The sequence below is a fragment of the Tachypleus tridentatus genome, chromosome 7 (genome assembly GCF_004210375.1).
Source record: "Tachypleus tridentatus isolate NWPU-2018 chromosome 7, ASM421037v1, whole genome shotgun sequence".
NCBI classification, from domain to species: Eukaryota; Metazoa; Arthropoda; class Merostomata; order Xiphosura; family Limulidae; genus Tachypleus; species Tachypleus tridentatus.
Genome location: NC_134831.1, coordinates 91,567,222 through 91,590,232, shown reverse-complemented (window position 1 = coordinate 91,590,232; position 23,011 = coordinate 91,567,222).

Here is a 23,011-nt window from a genome sequence, read left to right as displayed (position 1 = left end):
AGACAGGTTATCTATATACACTATTGTGCAGAGACAGGTTATCTATATACCATTGTACAGAGACACATTATCTATATACTATTGTGTACAGAGACAGGTTGGCCCATATACTATTGTACAGACATAGGTTATCTATATAATTATTGTACAGAGACAGGTTATCTATATACCATTGTACAGAGACAGGTTATCTATATACTGTTGTACAGAGACAGGTTATCTATATACTATTGTGCAGAGACAGGTTATATATATACTACTATTGTACAGAGACAGGCTATCTATATACTCATGTGCAGAGACAGGTTATCTATATACTATTGTACAGAGACAGGTTATCTATATACTATTGTGCAGAGACAGGTTATCTATATACTATTGTACAGAGACAGGTTATCTATATACCATTGTACAGAGACAGGTTATCTATATACCATTGTACAGAGACAGGCTATCTATATACCATTGTACAGAGACATGTGCTTATCTATATACTCATTGTACAGAGACAGGTTATCTATATACCATTGTACAGAGACAGAAGACTCAATATACCATTGTACAGAGACAGGTTATCTATATACTATTATTGCAGAGACAGGTTATCTATATACCATTGTACAGAGACAGGTTATCTATATACTATTGTGCAGAGACAGGTTATCTATACTACTGTTGTAAGAGACAGCTTATCTATATACCATTGTACAGAGACAGGTTATCTATATACCATTGTACAGAGACAGGTTATCTATACTACTATTGTACAGAGACAGGTTATCAGAACTCTATATTAGGCAGAGACAAGTTATCTGCATACTATTAGCCAGAGACAGGTTATCTGTATATTACTGGAGCAGAGACAGGCTATCTATATACTATTGTACAGAGACAGGCATCTATATACTATTTGTACATTGCACATCTATATACCTGCCGAGACAGATCTATATACTATTGTACAGAGACAGGTTATCTATATACCATTGGCCAGAGACAGGCTATCTATATACTATTGTACAGAGACAGGTTATCTATATATCATTGTACAGAGACAGGTTATCTATATACTATTGTACAGAGACAGGTTATCTATATACTATTGTACAGAGACAGGTTATCAATATACTTGTACCAGGTTATCTATATACTATTGTTGCAGAGACAAGTTATCTATATACTATTGTACAGAGACAGGTTATCTATATACTATTGCAGAGACAGACTATCATATACTATTGTGAGACAGGTTATCTATATACTATTGTGCAGAGACAGGTTATCTATATACTTTGTTATTTTACAGAGACGTTATCTATATACTAATGTACAGAGACAGGCTATCTCTATATACCATTGTACAGAGACAGGTTATTATCTATATACCATTGTACAGAGACAGGTTATCTATATATACTATTGTACAGAGACAGGCTATCTATATACTATTGTACAGAGACAGGTTATCTATATACTATTGTGCACAGAGACAGGTTATCTATATACCATTGTACAGAGACAGGTTATCTATATACTATTGTGCAGAGACAGGTTATCTATACACTATTGTACAGAGACAGGTTATGTTCATATACTATTGTACAGAGACAGGTTATCTATATACTATTGTGCAGAGACAGGTTATCTATATACCATGGTACAGAGACAGGCTATCTATATACCATTGTACAGAGACACAGGTTATCTATATACCATTGTACAGAGACAGGTTATCTATATACTATTGTACAGAGACAGGTTATCATATATACTATTGTACAGAGACACATTATCTATATACCATTGTACAGAGACAGGCTATCTATATACTATTGTACAGAGACAGGTTATCTATATACTGTTGTAGAGAGACAGGTTATCTATATACTTTATTGTACAGAGACAGGTTATCTATATACTATTGTACAGAGACAGGCTATCTATATACTATTGTACAGAGACAGGTTATCTATATACTATTGTTAGAGACAGGTTATCTATATACTATTGTACAGAGACAGGTTATCTATATACCATTGTACAGAGACAGGCTATCTATATACTATTGTACAGAGACAGGTTATCTATATACTATTGTGCAGAGACAGGTTATCTATATACTATTGTTGCAGGTATACGCTGTCCAGCATACTATTAAAATACAGAGCATTACAGCTATATACTATACTACAGAGACAGGTTATCTATATACTATTGTACAGAGACAGGTTATCTATATCCTATTGTACAGAGACAAGTTATCTGCATATACTATTAGCAGAGACAGGTTATCTATATACCATTATTGGGCAGAGACAGGTTATCTGTATATTATTGAGCAGAGACAGGCTATCTATATATTACTGTACAGAGTTGGGACATCTATATACTACCTTGTGCAGAGACAGGCTATCTATACTATTGTACAGAGACAGGTTATCTATATACTATTGTACAGAGACAGGTTATCTATATACTATTGCAGAGGGGTTATCTATATACTATTGTACAGGTTATCTATATACTATTGTGCAGAGACAGGTTATCTATATACTATTGTACAGAGACAGGTTATCTATATACTATTGTACAGAGACAGGTTATCTATATACCATTATTGTACAGAGACAGGTTATCTATATACCATTGTACAGAGACAGGTTATCTATATACTATTGTACAGAGACAGGTTATCTATATACTATTGTACAGAGACAGGTTATCTATATACTATTGTACAGAGACAGGTTATCATATACTATTGTACAGAGACAGGTTATCTATATACTATTGTACAGAGACAGGTTATCTATATACTATTGTACAGAGACAGGTTATCTATATACTATTGTACAGAGACAGGTTATCTATATACTATTGTACAGAGACAGGTTATCTATATACCATTGTACAGAGACAGGTTATCTATATACTATTGCACAGAGACAGGTTATCTATATACCATTGTACAGAGACAGGTTATCTATATACTACCATTGCAGAGACAGGTTATCTATATACTATTGTGCAGAGACAGGTTATCTATATACTATTGTACAGAGACAGGTTATCTATATACCACATTGTACAGAGACAGGTTATCTATATACCATTGTACAGAGACAGGTTATTCTATATACCATTGTACAGAGACAGGTTATCTATATACTATTGTACAGAGACAGGTTATCTATATACTATTGTACAGAGACAGGTTATCTATATACTATTGTACAGAGACAGGTTATCTATATACTATTGTACAGAGACAGGTTATCTATATACTATTGTAGCAGAGACAGGTTATCTATATACTATTGTACAGAGACAGGTTATCTATATACCATTGTACAGAGACAGGTTATCTATATACTATTGTACAGAGACAGGTTATCTATATACTATTGTACAGAGACAGGCTATCTATATACTATTGTTGCAGAGACAGGTTATCTATATACTATTGTACAGAGACAGGTTATCTATATACTATTGTACAGAGACAGGTTATCTATATACTATTGTACAGAGACAGGTTATCTATATACTATTGTACAGAGACAGGTTATCTATATACTATTGTACAGAGACAGGTTATCTATATACTATTGTACAGAGACAGGTTATCTATATACCATTGTACAGAGACAGGTTATCTATATACTATTGGCCAGAGACAGGTTATCTATATACTATTGTACAGAGACAAGGTTATCTATATACCATTGTACAGAGACAGGTTATCTATACACTATTGTACAGATGACAGGTTATCTATATACTATTGTGCAGAGAGACAGGCTATCTATATACTATTGTACAGAGACAGGTTATCTATATACTATTGTACAGAGACAGGTTATCTATATACCATTGTACAGAGACAGGTTATCTATATACTATTGTACAGAGACAGGTTTCTATCTATATACTATTGTACAGAGACAGGTTATCTATACTATTGTACAGAGACAGGTTATCTATATACTATTGTACAGAGACAGGTTATCTATATACTATTGTACAGAGACAGGTTATCTATATACTATTGTACAGAGACAGGTTATCTATATACTATTGTACAGAGACAGGTTATCTATATACTATTGTACAGAGACAGGTTATCTATATACCATTGTACAGAGACAGGTTATCTATATACTATTGTACAGAGACAGGTTATCTATATACCATTGTACAGAGACAGGTTATCTATATACTATTGTACAGAGACAGGTTATCTATATATACTATTGTACAGAGACAGGCTATCTATATACTATTGTACAGAGACAGGTTATCTATATACTATTGCAGAGACAGGTTATCTATATACTATTGTACAGAGAGACAGGTTATCTATATACTATTGTACAGAGACAGGTTATCTATATACTATTGTACAGAGACAGGTTATCTATATACTATTGTACAGAGACAGGTTATCTATATACTATTGTACAGAGACAGGTTATCTATATACTATTGTACAGAGACAGGCACATCTATATACTATTGTACAGAGACAGGTTATCTATATACTATTGTACAGAGACAGGTTATCTATATACTATTGTACAGAGACAGGCTATCTATATACCATTGTACAGAGACAGGTTATCTATATACTATTGTACAGAGACAGGTTATCTATATACTATTGTACAGAGACAGGTTATCTATATACCATTGTACAGAGACAGGTTATCTATATACTATTGTACAGAGACAGGTTATCTATATACTATTGTACAGAGACAGGTTATCTATATACTTATCTGTACAGAGACAGGTTATCTATATACTATTGTACAGAGACAGGTTATCTATATACCATTGTACAGAGACAGGTTATCTATATACTATTGTACAGAGACAGGTTATCTATATACTATTGTACAGAGACAGGTTATCTATATACTATTGTACAGAGACAGGTTATCTATATACTATTGTACAGAGACAGGTTATCTATATACTATTGGCCAGAGACAGGTTATCTATATACCATTGTACAGAGACAGGTTATCTCTATACTATTGTACAGAGACAGGTTATCTATATACTATTGTGCAGAGACAGGCTATCTATATACTATTGTACAGAGACAGGTTATCTATATACTATTGTACAGAGACAGGCTATCTATATACTATTGTACAGAGACAGGTTATCTATATACCATTGTACAGAGACAGGTTATCTATATACCATTGTACAGAGACAGGTTATCTATATACTATTGTACAGAGACAGGTTATCTATATACCATTGTACAGAGACAGGTTATCTATATACTATTGTACAGAGACAGGTTATCTATATACCATTGTACAGAGAGACAGGTTATCTATATACTATTGTACAGAGACAGGTTATCTATATACCATTGTACAGAGACAGGTATCTATTGCTATTGCACAGAGACAGGTTATCTATATACTATTGTACAGAGACAGGTTATCTATATACCATTGTACAGAGACAGGTTATCTATATACCATTGCGCAGAGACAGGTTATCTATATACCATTGTACAGAGACAGGTTATCTATATACCATTGTACAGAGACAGGTTATCTATACTACTATTGTACAGAGACAGGTTATCTATATACACTATTGTACAGAGACAGGCCATCTATATACTATTATTGCAGAGACAGGTTATCTATATACCATTGTACAGAGACAGGTTATCTATATACTATTGTACAGAGACAGGTTATCTATATACTATTGTACAGAGACAGGTTATCTATATACTGGCATTGTACAGAGACAGGTTATCTATATACTATTGTACAGAGACAGGTTATCTATATACCATTGTACAGAGACAGGTTATCTATATACCATTGTACAGAGACAGGTTATCTATATACTATTGTACAGAGACAGGTTATCTATATACTATTGTACAGAGACAGGTTATCTATATACTATTGTACAGAGACAGGTTATCTATATACTATTGTACAGAGACAGGTTATCTATATACTATTGTACAGAGACAGGTTATCTATATACTATTGTACAGAGACAGGTTATCTATATACCATTGTGCAGAGACAGGTTATCTATATACTATTGTACAGAGACAGGTTATCTATATACTATTGTACAGAGACAGGTTATCTATATACTATTGTACAGAGACAGGTTATCATATACCATTGTACAGAGACAGGTTATCTATATACTATTGTAGACAGAGACAGGTTATCTATATACTGTATTGTTACAGAGACAGGTTATCTATATACCATTGTACAGAGACAGGTTATCTATATACTATTGTACAGAGACAGGTTATCTATATACTATTGTACAGAGACAGGTTATCTATATACCATTGTACAGAGACAGGTTATCTATATACTATTGTACAGAGACAGGTTATCTATATACTATTGTACAGAGACAGGTTATCTATATACTATTGTACAGAGACAGGTTATCTATATACTATTGTACAGAGACAGGTTATCTATATACTATTGTACAGAGACAGGTTATCTATATACTATTGTGCAGAGACAGGTTATCTATATACTATTGTTGACAGAGACAGGTTATCTATATACTATTGTACAGAGACAGGTTATCTATATACTATTGTATCTATATACTATTGTACAGAGACAGGTTATCTATATACTATTGTACAGAGACAGGTTATCTATATACTATTGTACAGAGACAGGTTATCTATATACTATTGTACAGAGACAGGTTATCTATATACTATTGTACAGAGACAGGTTATCTATATACTATTGTACAGAGACAGGTTATCTATATACTATTGTACAGAGACAGGTTATCTATATACTATTGTACAGAGACAGGTTATCTATATACTATTGTACAGAGACAGGTTATCTATATACTATTGTACAGAGACAGGTTATCTATATACTATTGTACAGAGACAGGTTATCTATATACTATTGTACAGAGACAGGTTATCTATATACCATTGTACAGAGACAGGTTATCTATATACTATTGTACAGAGACAGGTTATCTATATACTATTGTACAGAGACAGGTTATCTATATACTATTGTACAGAGACAGGCTATCTATATACTATTGTACAGAGACAGGTTATCTATATACTATTGTACAGAGACAGGTTATCTATATACTATTGTACAGAGACAGGTTATCTATATACTATTGTACAGAGACAGGTTATCTATATACTATTGTACAGAGACAGGTTATCTATATACTATTGTACAGAGACAGGTTATCTATATACTATTGTACAGAGACAGGTTATCTATATACTATTGTACAGAGACAGGTTATCTATATACTATTGTACAGAGACAGGTTATCTATATACTATTGTACAGAGACAGGTTATCTATATACTATTGTACAGAGACAGGTTATCTATATACTATTGTACAGAGACAGGTTATCTATATACTATTGTACAGAGACAGGTTATCTATATACTATTGTACAGAGACAGGTTATCTATATACTATTGTACAGAGACAGGTTATCTATATACTATTGTACAGAGACAGGTTATCTATATACTATTGTACAGAGACAGGTTATCTATATACTATTGTACAGAGACAGGTTATCTATATACTATTGTACAGAGACAGGTTATCTATATACTATTGTACAGAGACAGGTTATCTATATACTATTGTACAGAGACAGGTTATCTATATACTATTGTACAGAGACAGGTTATCTATATACTATTGTACAGAGACAGGTTATCTATATACTATTGTACAGAGACAGGTTATCTATATACTATTGTACAGAGACAGGTTATCTATATACTATTGTACAGAGACAGGTTATCTATATACTATTGTACAGAGACAGGTTATCTATATACTATTGTACAGAGACAGGTTATCTATATACTATTGTACAGAGACAGGTTATCTATATACTATTGTACAGAGACAGGTTATCTATATACTATTGTACAGAGACAGGTTATCTATATACTATTGTACAGAGACAGGTTATCTATATACTATTGTACAGAGACAGGTTATCTATATACTATTGTACAGAGACAGGTTATCTATATACTATTGTACAGAGACAGGTTATCTATATACTATTGTACAGAGACAGGTTATCTATATACTATTGTACAGAGACAGGTTATCTATATACTATTGTACAGAGACAGGTTATCTATATACTATTGTACAGAGACAGGTTATCTATATACTATTGTACAGAGACAGGTTATCTATATACTATTGTACAGAGACAGGTTATCTATATACTATTGTACAGAGACAGGTTATCTATATACTATTGTACAGAGACAGGTTATCTATATACTATTGTACAGAGACAGGTTATCTATATACTATTGTACAGAGACAGGTTATCTATATACTATTGTACAGAGACAGGTTATCTATATACTATTGTACAGAGACAGGTTATCTATATACTATTGTACAGAGACAGGTTATCTATATACTATTGTACAGAGACAGGTTATCTATATACTATTGTACAGAGACAGGTTATCTATATACTATTGTACAGAGACAGGTTATCTATATACTATTGTACAGAGACAGGTTATCTATATACTATTGTACAGAGACAGGTTATCTATATACTATTGTACAGAGACAGGTTATCTATATACTATTGTACAGAGACAGGTTATCTATATACTATTGTACAGAGACAGGTTATCTATATACTATTGTACAGAGACAGGTTATCTATATACTATTGTACAGAGACAGGTTATCTATATACTATTGTACAGAGACAGGTTATCTATATACTATTGTACAGAGACAGGTTATCTATATACTATTGTACAGAGACAGGTTATCTATATACTATTGTACAGAGACAGGTTATCTATATACTATTGTACAGAGACAGGTTATCTATATACTATTGTACAGAGACAGGTTATCTATATACTATTGTACAGAGACAGGTTATCTATATACTATTGTACAGAGACAGGTTATCTATATACTATTGTACAGAGACAGGTTATCTATATACTATTGTGCAGAGACAGGTTATCTATATACTATTGTACAGAGACAGGTTATCTATATACTATTGTACAGAGACAGGTTATCTATATACTATTGTACAGAGACAGGTTATCTATATACTATTGTACAGAGACAGGTTATCTATATACTATTGTACAGAGACAGGTTATCTATATACTATTGTACAGAGACAGGTTATCTATATACTATTGTACAGAGACAGGTTATCTATATACTATTGTACAGAGACAGGTTATCTATATACTATTGTACAGAGACAGGTTATCTATATACTATTGTACAGAGACAGGTTATCTATATACTATTGTACAGAGACAGGTTATCTATATACTATTGTACAGAGACAGGTTATCTATATACTATTGTACAGAGACAGGTTATCTATATACCTATTGTACAGAGACAGGTTATCTATATACTATTGTACAGAGACAGGTTATCTATATACTATTGTACAGAGACAGGTTATCTATATACTATTGTACAGAGACAGGTTATCTATATACTATTGTACAGAGACAGGTTATCTATATACTATTGTACAGAGACAGGTTATCTATATACTATTGTACAGAGACAGGTTATCTATATACTATTGTACAGAGACAGGTTATCTATATACTATTGTACAGAGACAGGTTATCTATATACTATTGTACAGAGACAGGTTATCTATATACTACTATTGTACAGAGACAGGTTATCTATACACTATTGTACAGAGACAGGTTATCTATATACTATTGTACAGAGACAGGTTATCTATATACTATTGTACAGAGACAGGTTATCTATATACTATTGTACAGAGACAGGTTATCTATATACTATTGTACAGAGACAGGTTATCTATATACTATTGTACAGAGACAGGTTATCTATATACTATTGTACAGAGACAGGTTATCTATATACTATTGTACAGAGACAGGTTATCTATATACCATTGTACAGAGACAGGTTATCTATATACTATTGTACAGAGACAGGTTATCTATATACTATTGTACAGAGACAGGTTATCTATATACTATTGTACAGAGACAGGTTATCTATATACTATTGTACAGAGACAGGTTATCTATATACTATTGTACAGAGACAGGCTATCTATATACTATTGTACAGAGACAGGTTATCTATATACTATTGTACAGAGACAGGTTATCTATATACTATTGTACAGAGACAGGTTATCTATATACTATTGTACAGAGACAGGTTATCTATATACTATTGTACAGAGACAGGTTATCTATATACTATTGTACAGAGACAGGTTATCTATATACTATTGTACAGAGACAGGTTATCTATATACTATTGTACAGAGACAGGTTATCTATATACTATTGTACAGAGACAGGTTATCTATATACTATTGTACAGAGACAGGTTATCTATATACTATTGTACAGAGACAGGTTATCTATATACTATTGTACAGAGACAGGTTATCTATATACTATTGTACAGAGACAGGTTATCTATATACTATTGTACAGAGACAGGTTATCTATATACTATTGTACAGAGACAGGTTATCTATATACTATTGTACAGAGACAGGTTATCTATATACTATTGTACAGAGACAGGTTATCTATATACTATTGTACAGAGACAGGTTATCTATATACTATTGTACAGAGACAGGTTATCTATATACTATTGTACAGAGACAGGTTATCTATATACTATTGTACAGAGACAGGTTATCTATATACTATTGTACAGAGACAGGTTATCTATATACTATTGTACAGAGACAGGTTATCTATATACTATTGTACAGAGACAGGTTATCTATATACTATTGTACAGAGACAGGTTATCTATATACTATTGTACAGAGACAGGTTATCTATATACTATTGTACAGAGACAGGTTATCTATATACTATTGTACAGAGACAGGTTATCTATATACTATTGTACAGAGACAGGTTATCTATATACTATTGTACAGAGACAGGTTATCTATATACTATTGTACAGAGACAGGTTATCTATATACTATTGTACAGAGACAGGTTATCTATATACTATTGTACAGAGACAGGTTATCTATATACTATTGTACAGAGACAGGTTATCTATATACTATTGTACAGAGACAGGTTATCTATATACTATTGTACAGAGACAGGTTATCTATATACTATTGTACAGAGACAGGTTATCTATATACTATTGTACAGAGACAGGTTATCTATATACTATTGTACAGAGACAGGTTATCTATATACTATTGTACAGAGACAGGTTATCTATATATTGTACAGAGACATTGCATAGAGAGACAGGTTATCTATATACTATTGTACAGAGACAGGTTATCTATATACTATTGTACAGAGACAGGTTATCTATATACTATTGTACAGAGACAGGTTATCTATATACTATTGTACAGAGACAGGTTATCTATATACTATTGTACAGAGACAGGTTATCTATATACTATTGTACAGAGACAGGTTATCTATATACTATTGTACAGAGACAGGTTATCTATATACTATTGTACAGAGACAGGTTATCTATATACTATTGTGCAGAGACAGGTTATCTATATACTATTGTACAGAGACAGGTTATCTATATACTATTGTACAGAGACAGGTTATCTATATACTATTGTACAGAGACAGGTTATCTATATACTATTGTACAGAGACAGGTTATCTATATACTATTGTACAGAGACAGGTTATCTATATACTATTGTACAGAGACAGGTTATCTATATACTATTGTACAGAGACAGGTTATCTATATACTATTGTACAGAGACAGGTTATCTATATACTATTGTACAGAGACAGGTTATCTATATACTATTGTACAGAGACAGGTTATCTATATACTATTGTACAGAGACAGGTTATCTATATACTATTGTACAGAGACAGGTTATCTATATACTATTGTACAGAGACAGGTTATCTATATACTATTGTACAGAGACAGGTTATCTATATACTATTGTACAGAGACAGGTTATCTATATACTATTGTACAGAGACAGGTTATCTATATACTATTGTGTAGAGACAGGCTATCTATATACTATTGTACAGAGACAGGTTATCTATATACCATTGTACAGAGACAGGTTATCTATATACTATGTACAGAGACAGGTTATCTATATACTATTGTACAGAGACAGGTTATCTATATACTATTGTACAGAGACAGGTTATCTATATACTATTGTACAGAGACAGGCTATCTATATACTATTGTACAGAGACAGGTTATCTATATACTATTGTACAGAGACAGGTTATCTATATACTATTGTACAGAGACAGGTTATCTATATACTATTGTACAGAGACAGGTTATCTATATACTATTGTACAGAGACAGGTTATCTATATACTATTGTACAGAGACAGGTTATCTATATACTATTGTACAGAGACAGGTTATCTATATACTATTGTACAGAGACAGGTTATCTATATACTATTGTACAGAGACAGGTTATCTATATACTATTGTACAGAGACAGGTTATCTATATACTATTGTACAGAGACAGGTTATCTATATACTATTGTACAGAGACAGGTTATCTATATACTATTGTACAGAGACAGGTTATCTATATACTATTGTACAGAGACAGGTTATCTATATACTATTGTACAGAGACAGGTTATCTATATACTATTGTACAGAGACAGGTTATCTATATACTATTGTACAGAGACAGGTTATCTATATACTATTGTACAGAGACAGGTTATCTATATACTATTGTACAGAGACAGGTTATCTATATACTATTGTACAGAGACAGGTTATCTATATACTATTGTACAGAGACAGGTTATCTATATACTATTGTACAGAGACAGGTTATCTATATACTATTGTACAGAGACAGGTTATCTATATACTATTGTACAGAGACAGGTTATCTATATACTATTGTACAGAGACAGGTTATCTATATACTATTGTACAGAGACAGGTTATCTATATACTATTGTACAGAGACAGGTTATCTATATACTATTGTACAGAGACAGGTTATCTATATACTATTGTACAGAGACAGGTTATCTATATACTATTGTACAGAGACAGGTTATCTATATACTATTGTACAGAGACAGGTTATCTATATACTATTGTACAGAGACAGGTTATCTATATACTATTGTACAGAGACAGGTTATCTATATACTATTGTACAGAGACAGGTTATCTATATACTATTGTACAGAGACAGGTTATCTATATACTATTGTACAGAGACAGGTTATCTATATACTATTGTACAGAGACAGGTTATCTATATACTATTGTACAGAGACAGGTTATCTATATACTATTGTACAGAGACAGGTTATCTATATACTATTGTACAGAGACAGGTTATCTATATACTATTGTACAGAGACAGGTTATCTATATACTATTGTACAGAGACAGGTTATCTATATACTATTGTGCAGAGACAGGTTATCTATATACTATTGTACAGAGACAGGTTATCTATATACTATTGTACAGAGACAGGTTATCTATATACTATTGTACAGAGACAGGTTATCTATATACTATTGTACAGAGACAGGTTATCTATATACTATTGTACAGAGACAGGTTATCTATATACTATTGTACAGAGACAGGTTATCTATATACTATTGTACAGAGACAGGTTATCTATATACTATTGTACAGAGACAGGTTATCTATATACTATTGTACAGAGACAGGTTATCTATATACTATTGTACAGAGACAGGTTATCTATATACTATTGTACAGAGACAGGTTATCTATATACTATTGTACAGAGACAGGTTATCTATATACTATTGTACAGAGACAGGTTATCTATATACTATTGTACAGAGACAGGTTATCTATATACTATTGTACAGAGACAGGTTATCTATATACTATTGTACAGAGACAGGTTATCTATATACTATTGTACAGAGACAGGTTATCTATATACTATTGTACAGAGACAGGTTATCTATATACTATTGTACAGAGACAGGTTATCTATATACTATTGTACAGAGACAGGTTATCTATATACTATTGTACAGAGACAGGTTATCTATATACTATTGTACAGAGACAGGTTATCTATATACTATTGTACAGAGACAGGTTATCTATATACTATTGTACAGAGACAGGTTATCTATATACTATTGTACAGAGACAGGTTATCTATATACTATTGTACAGAGACAGGTTATCTATATACTATTGTACAGAGACAGGTTATCTATATACTATTGTGCAGAGACAGGTTATCTATATACTATTGTACAGAGACAGGTTATCTATATACTATTGTACAGAGACAGGTTATCTATATACTATTGTACAGAGACAGGTTATCTATATACTATTGTACAGAGACAGGTTATCTATATACTATTGTACAGAGACAGGTTATCTATATACTATTGTACAGAGACAGGTTATCTATATACTATTGTACAGAGACAGGTTATCTATATACTATTGTACAGAGACAGGTTATCTATATACTATTGTACAGAGACAGGCTATCTATATACTATTGTACAGAGACAGGTTATCTATATACTATTGTACAGAGACAGGTTATCTATATACTATTGTACAGAGACAGGTTATCTATATACTATTGTACAGAGACAGGTTATCTATATACTATTGTACAGAGACAGGTTATCTATATACTATTGTACAGAGACAGGTTATCTATATACTATTGTACAGAGACAGGTTATCTATATACTATTGTACAGAGACAGGTTATCTATATACTATTGTACAGAGACAGGTTATCTATATACTATTGTACAGAGACAGGTTATCTATATACTATTGTACAGAGACAGGTTATCTATATACTATTGTACAGAGACAGGTTATCTATATACTATTGTACAGAGACAGGTTATCTATATACTATTGTACAGAGACAGGTTATCTATATACTATTGTACAGAGACAGGTTATCTATATACTATTGTGCAGAGACAGGTTATCTATATACTATTGTACAGAGACAGGTTATCTATATACTATTGTACAGAGACAGGTTATCTATATACTATTGTACAGAGACAGGTTATCTATATACTATTGTACAGAGACAGGTTATCTATATACTATTGTACAGAGACAGGTTATCTATATACTATTGTACAGAGACAGGTTATCTATATACTATTGTACAGAGACAGGTTATCTATATACTATTGTACAGAGACAGGTTATCTATATACTATTGTACAGAGACAGGTTATCTATATACTATTGTACAGAGACAGGTTATCTATATACTATTGTACAGAGACAGGTTATCTATATACTATTGTACAGAGACAGGTTATCTATATACTATTGTACAGAGACAGGTTATCTATATACTATTGTACAGAGACAGGCTATCTATATACTATTGTACAGAGACAGGTTATCTATATACTATTGTACAGAGACAGGTTATCTATATACTATTGTGCAGAGACAGGTTATCTATATACTATTGTACAGAGACAGGTTATCTATATACTATTGTACAGAGACAGGTTATCTATATACTATTGTACAGAGACAGGTTATCTATATACTATTGTACAGAGACAGGTTATCTATATACTATTGTACAGAGACAGGTTATCTATATACTATTGTACAGAGACAGGTTATCTATATACTATTGTACAGAGACAGGTTATCTATATACTATTGTACAGAGACAGGCTATCTATATACTATTGTACAGAGACAGGTTATCTATATACTATTGTACAGAGACAGGTTATCTATATACTATTGTACAGAGACAGGTTATCTATATACTATTGTACAGAGACAGGTTATCTATATACTATTGTGCAGAGACAGGTTATCTATATACTATTGTACAGAGACAGGTTATCTATATACTATTGTACAGAGACAGGTTATCTATATACTATTGTACAGAGACAGGTTATCTATATACTATTGTACAGAGACAGGCTATCTATATACTATTGTACAGAGACAGGTTATCTATATACTATTGTACAGAGACAGGTTATCTATATACTATTGTACAGAGACAGGTTATCTATATACTATTGTACAGAGACAGGTTATCTATATACTATTGTACAGAGACAGGTTATCTATATACTATTGTACAGAGACAGGCTATCTATATACTATTGTACAGAGACAGGTTATCTATATACTATTGTACAGAGACAGGTTATCTATATACTATTGTACAGAGACAGGTTATCTATATACTATTGTACAGAGACAGGTTATCTATATACTATTGTGCAGAGACAGGTTATCTATATACTATTGTACAGAGACAGGTTATCTATATACTATTGTACAGAGACAGGTTATCTGTATACTATTGTACAGAGACAGGTTATCATCATCCTACTTGTGTAACGTTAACACTTTCTGCAGTAAAAATAATTACATTTCGTGTTTATAAAAAAAACAACAATAAAGTTAATGGAATTTACTGTCGCTATTTAACAACACAGTATCTAATAATACAGTATTTAATAACACAGTATCTAATAATACGGTATCTAATAGTACAGTATCTAATAACACAGTATCTAATAACACAGTATCTAATAATACAGTATCTAATAACACAGTGAAGGCAGAAGTGACAATATTGAAGAAAATATTACACGTAGAGTTTAGTGTAGTCAGCTTTTTTCATTATAAATGGATGAAAGCACAGACATAGCATATAATGCCAATTTAATGTAATGTGTAAGATATGATTAGAAAGACATAACTGATGAATATATATTGTGTTGTAAACCACTTCCAACAAAGATAACGGCTGACGAAATTTTTAACCTAATCAATAATTTTATAATTCAGAGTGGTATTCGATGGACAAGAAATGTGTTGCATTGAGTACCAGAGGCATGTTCCCGTACAGGTGTTGTCCGAGCAATGACACCAGATTGTGAATGGGTGTACTTAGCATTCGTCAGCTGTGAAGAAAATACCATTACTTTTCAATTCAGCTGTGCAAAAATGTGTTAAATTCATAGAATAAAAAACTAGATCGTTGAATACCAGAATCTTTACTGTTTGTGGAAATAATTAGTAATTGTACACAAGCATCTGCTAATACAATGTAAAGTTATCAAAAGTTATGTGTTATGTGTTGATTGAAGAATGAGATTATCTTGGTTTTATAGCAACATCCTCCCTCAGCAAATGATGCAATGTTTAAAGACAGGTTTCATAATTTACATTGATCATATACGTGGCCTATTTATGTGATATTTCAGGCTTCTTAAATGCGTTAAATATAAATTTACAAAATGCTAACATAAATATTTTTAAAATCCAGGAGAAGATAGAAGCAGCTGTAGAAAAATTAACTTATGGGCCCATCGAGTTGAGAAGCGAAATGATAAATCTTTTTCTACTTTAACAGAATTACAAACCCATAATAAAGAAGGTAATATTCCAGATGAGATATCTTCATCAGTCGAAGTGCATCTTTTGTGGCTAAAATCATGCTTGACGGAATATGAAATTCCAATTGGTAGCAGTAAAAGTTGGATTAGGAACCCTTTTACTGCTGACACTGATAATAAGGAAGCATTACAACTCTGTGAATCAGATGTTGATTATATTTATTAAACTGTCCTGTGACACTGCACTGAAAGACGGTTTTAGTTAAATTTCATTAATTAATTTTTGACTAAGCTGTCGTGCTGAGTATCCACATTTATCAGAAACAGAAGTGAGGTTTCTTATGTCACGACTTATAAATTCGATCAGTCTTCTCGACGTTGGTTTTCTTCAGAAAACAAGTACAGGATGTCGAGCCAGATTTGAGGATCAAACCATCTTCTTTTCCCCCTGATTTGAAGATGCTGTGTGATGAAAACAGTATGATCTTTCTCGTTACGTAAGTTATTTCTTAAAAGAACGTTAATAAATAGGAACGTAGTACAATTTATTTTATTTGTCTTTACACTGTAGTACTATAAAACACCTGTTTATTTTATAATCGATAATGTATTTATAGGATTATTGTTTCCATCTTAATGTTAAGACTTAACCACGTCTTAGCGGGTTATCTTAATGTTAAGACTTAGCCATGTCTTAGCGTGTTATCTTAATGTTAAGACTTAACCACGTCTTAGCGGGTTATCTTAATGTTAAGACTTAGCCATGTCTTAGCGGGTTATCTTAATGTTAAGACTTAACCACGTCTTAGCGGGTTATCTTAATGTTAAGACTTAACCATGTCTTAGCGGGTTATCTTAATGTTAAGACTTAACCACGTCTTAGCGGGTTATCTTAATGTTAAGACTTAACCACGTCTTAGCGGGTTATCTTAATGTTAAGACTTAGCCATGTCTTAGCTTGTTATCTTAATGTTAAGACTTAACCACGTCTTAGCGGGTTATCTTAATGTTAAGACTTAACCATGTCTTAGCGTGTTATCTTAATGTTAAGACTTAACCACGTCTTAGCGGGTTATCTTAATGTTAAGACTTAGCCATGTCTTAGCGGGTTATCTTAATGTTAAGACTTAACCACGTCTTAGCGAGTTATCTTAATGTTAAGACTTAACCATGTCTTAGCGGGTTATCTTAATGTTAAGACTTAACCACGTCTTAGCGGGTTATCTAATTAGATATTTGAGGAAACCAGACTTCATGAAATATAAACCGGCCGTAGTTGGGAAACACTGCTCTTTAGAAACAGCTGTGAACGAGGTTACGAAAGTTAATTGTAATTATTATCAAACTTTAGAAGTCAGGTTTACATACGATAATAAATAACATAATATGTTTATTTTACTTCTAAGACTAATTATTTATTTTTATTTACTTAATTATTTTTATTATTTCTATTTACAGTACCTTCACTACAGTTCAGAAAAAAAAAAACTCCCGAAGTAGTGAGCTAATATTCTTCTGGCTTAGAATTAAGCACAAAACTACACAATGGGCTGTCTGAATTCTGCTCAATACAGGTATCGAAACACCGTTTCTAGCGGTGAAACGCCACACACATACCACTATGCCAATGGGGGTGGGTGGCATTTTTTATTTCTTATACTTTCAAATTGTTTGGAATACAATTGATGGAAATTGTTAGACAACGTGAATTTTATACTTTATTATTATGTGTTTATTAAACATGGTTGCATATAATTTAAACAGTTTATCTGGTAGTTATATCTTGAAGAAAACGAAATAATATACAGTTATAGAATATTTAAAATGTAAAATGTTTCTAAACTAAAGAGCAAACACAAACCGATGTATTAAAACATTATTGCAAATGTTCAAACAGAATGTGATGACAAAACTCAGTAATATATTTATCTATCTCTCACCTCGAACCTGACTTGAAACAACCTCAAGAACAAATGTATTATGTCTATTACATATTTCAAGACGATTTGGTGTGGTAATAGTAAAAACCGCAGGAAACAACTTTTCTACTGTTTCTTTTCTCGGTTCAATGGTCACCTCAAACTGAAACTGATATTAACGAGAATTTTATTAATATGCTTTAATTTTCGTTTTACTTTGTATGCAAATTTGTATTTCTATAGAAAAATTATATTACATACAGAAGAAATAGTACAGCTACTTATAGACTACAAAGTAAACATACATAGAAATACATGCTGTTTATAACGTTAATTCCGAATTTAGGCCTCATGTTATGCAGTAAACAGCCTTTCTTCAACCCTAGTATGAACAATGTGAAAACTACACCAGGCAATTTTCACCATATACAGCTGCATACACCCTTGTGCAAATTAATTGAAACAAATGGTTATTTCACAATATTTTCAGCATGGCGGCCGGTGTAGGCTCGCTGTACCCGCTGATTTCCTTTAATTGTCATTTTTACACACATCATTAGCTGTGTTTTGCAGTACGGTCGATCTATTTTTGGGATATATGACGAAATTTTGAGGAATATTACGTCATTCGAAATTGCGTTAGAAGGGCAAGGAGACCAGTCAAAAAACAACTTTTTACCAACTCAATGACGAAAAAACGGTATTAATGGGGTCTGAAATATAAGAACTGACAAGAACAATGGAAGAAGGTGTTATTCAGTGACGAGACTCATTTCTTCGTACAGGGTCAAAGAAGTCTGCATGTTCGCAGATCTCCAGGTAAGAAACTTCGAGAATCTCACATCAATCAGTTCGTAAAACATTCCTTGAAGAAGATGTTTTGGGGCTTTTTCAGCTACTATGATGTCGGAGGATTACATATCGTAGAAGGTATGATGCGAGGACCACAGTACATCGAAGTTTTGCAGAGAAGAGTCGTTCCAGAATTGAAAAAGAGATTTCCAGATGGATCTGGCATTTTTCAGCAAGATCTGGCTCCGTGCCACACATCGAAACTTGTGAAGAATTTTATGACTACAACGCGAATAAAGGTGCTGGACTGGCCTGGAAACTCTCCGGACTTAAATCCTATTGAAAATCTTTGGGCGAATTGTAAAGAAAGACTTCGGGGAAAAGACTGTACCACGAAAGATAAGCTAATTGAGGCTATAATTGAGGTTTGGTACCGCGATCCAAAAATTAGTAAAGATTGCAGTCAACTCGTGGATTCGATACCAAAGCGGATTAATGATCTTCTGAAATATAAAGGCGGTCATATCATGTATTAATTTGTGAGTAATTTTTGGATTCTCAGAAATAAAACACAAAAAATTGAAAAAATCATAATTTTACGTCTTGTTTCAATTAATTTGCACAATGGTGTATGTACAACAAACAAAAACTTCACTTGATGATATACATTTATGTACAAAACATGTGAAATATGTTATTACTGGTAATCAGATGACATACATTTATGTACAACACATATCAAATTTGGTGTTAGTGGTCACCAGATGATATACATTTCTGTACAACACATTTGAACTTCGGTATTTCTGGTCACCAGATGAGAAATACTTATGTGCAACACAAACAACTGGCAGGAACATATGAGCTTCGGTATTACTTGTCACAAGAGGTTATACATTATGAACAACAACACATATACTTCAGTATTACTGGTAACCAGATGATATACATTTATGTACAAAAACATGAAATTCGGTATTACTGGTGGCAAGGTGATATACATTTATGTACAATATAAATCAACTATGCTATCAGTGGACACTAGATCATATATATTCATGTAGAACACACCACACTGGCAAGAACAAATTAACTTCGCTATTACTGGTGAAACATATGATATACATTTATGTACAACACAAATCAACTGTGGTATTAAGGGCTACCAGATGATATATATCTATGTAGTACACAGCTCTGACAATAAAATATGAATTTCGGTATTAATGATGAAACAAATGATAAACATTTATGTACAACACACATTAACTTCGGTACTACTTTTCACCAGGTGATATAAACGTATGTACAGCATACGGTAACTTTGATATTACTGGCCACCAGATGATATACATTTATGTACAACACACATCACTGGCACGAACATATGAACTTCGGTATTGCTGGTCAAACACATAAAATACACTTATATACAACACACATGAACTTCAGTAATATGATTATTTACGGTTGTGTATAACACACATGAACTTCGGTATTACTGGCCACCAGATGATATTCATTTATGTTTAAAAGATATCAACTCCAGTATTACTGGACACCAGATGATATAGAGTTATGTACAACATATATGAGTGTTGTTATTACTGGTCATCAGATGATATACACTTATGTACAACAAAAATCAACTTCTGTATTAGTGGCCACCAGATGATATATATTTATGTACTAGACACATCATTGTGAAGAACATATGAATGATGGTATTACTAGTCACTAAATGACATACATTGATGTACAACACCACTGAGCTGCAGTATTAATGGCCACCAGATGATATACATTACGTACAAAACACATGAACTTCGGTGTTACTGGTCACCATTCATCAATATACATTGATTTACAACGTACCTTACTGGCAAGAACATATGAACTTCGTTATTACTGTTTAAACAAATGACATACATTTATGTATAACACACATGAAATTTATTATTACTTGTCACCAGATGATGTACATTTGTGAACAAAAACACATTAACTTCAGTGTTACTAGTCACCAGATGATATATATTTATATACAATTTGTATAATCTTCGTTATCAGTGGTCATCAGATGATATATATTTATGTGGAACACACATAACTGGCAAGAACATATGAACTTTGGTTATTACTGGTGGAAGAGATGACATACCTTTATGTACAACACAGACGAATATCGGTATTACAGGTCACATGATGATATACGGTTGTATATAACACACATGAACTTCGGTATTATTGACCAGCAGATGATACATATTGATGTACAAAAGATATGAACTTCAGTATTACTGGAACCCCAATGATATATATTTATTTATACATACATGAACTTTGGTACTACTGTCACCAAATGTATACATTTTTATACAAAAAATGAAATTCGGTATTACTGCTCAGAGATGATATACGTTTATGTAAAACAGAAACCAACTGTGGTATAGTGGTCACGAGATGATATATATTCTTGTAGAACACACAGCACTGGTAAGAACATATGAATTTCGGTATTACTGGTCACCAGATGATGTACATTTACGTTCAACACACAAGTGCTTCGCTATTACTGGTCACTAGATGATAAATATTTATGTACAACACACATAAACTTCGGCATTACTGGCCATCACATGATATATCTTTATGTACAACAAGATATGAGCTTCAGCATTATTGGTCACCAGATGATATACAGTTGTGTAGAACACGCATCACTGGCAACAATATATGAACTTCGGTATTTCTGGTCACGAGATGATATACATTTACGTACAACACACATTAACTTCGGTATTATG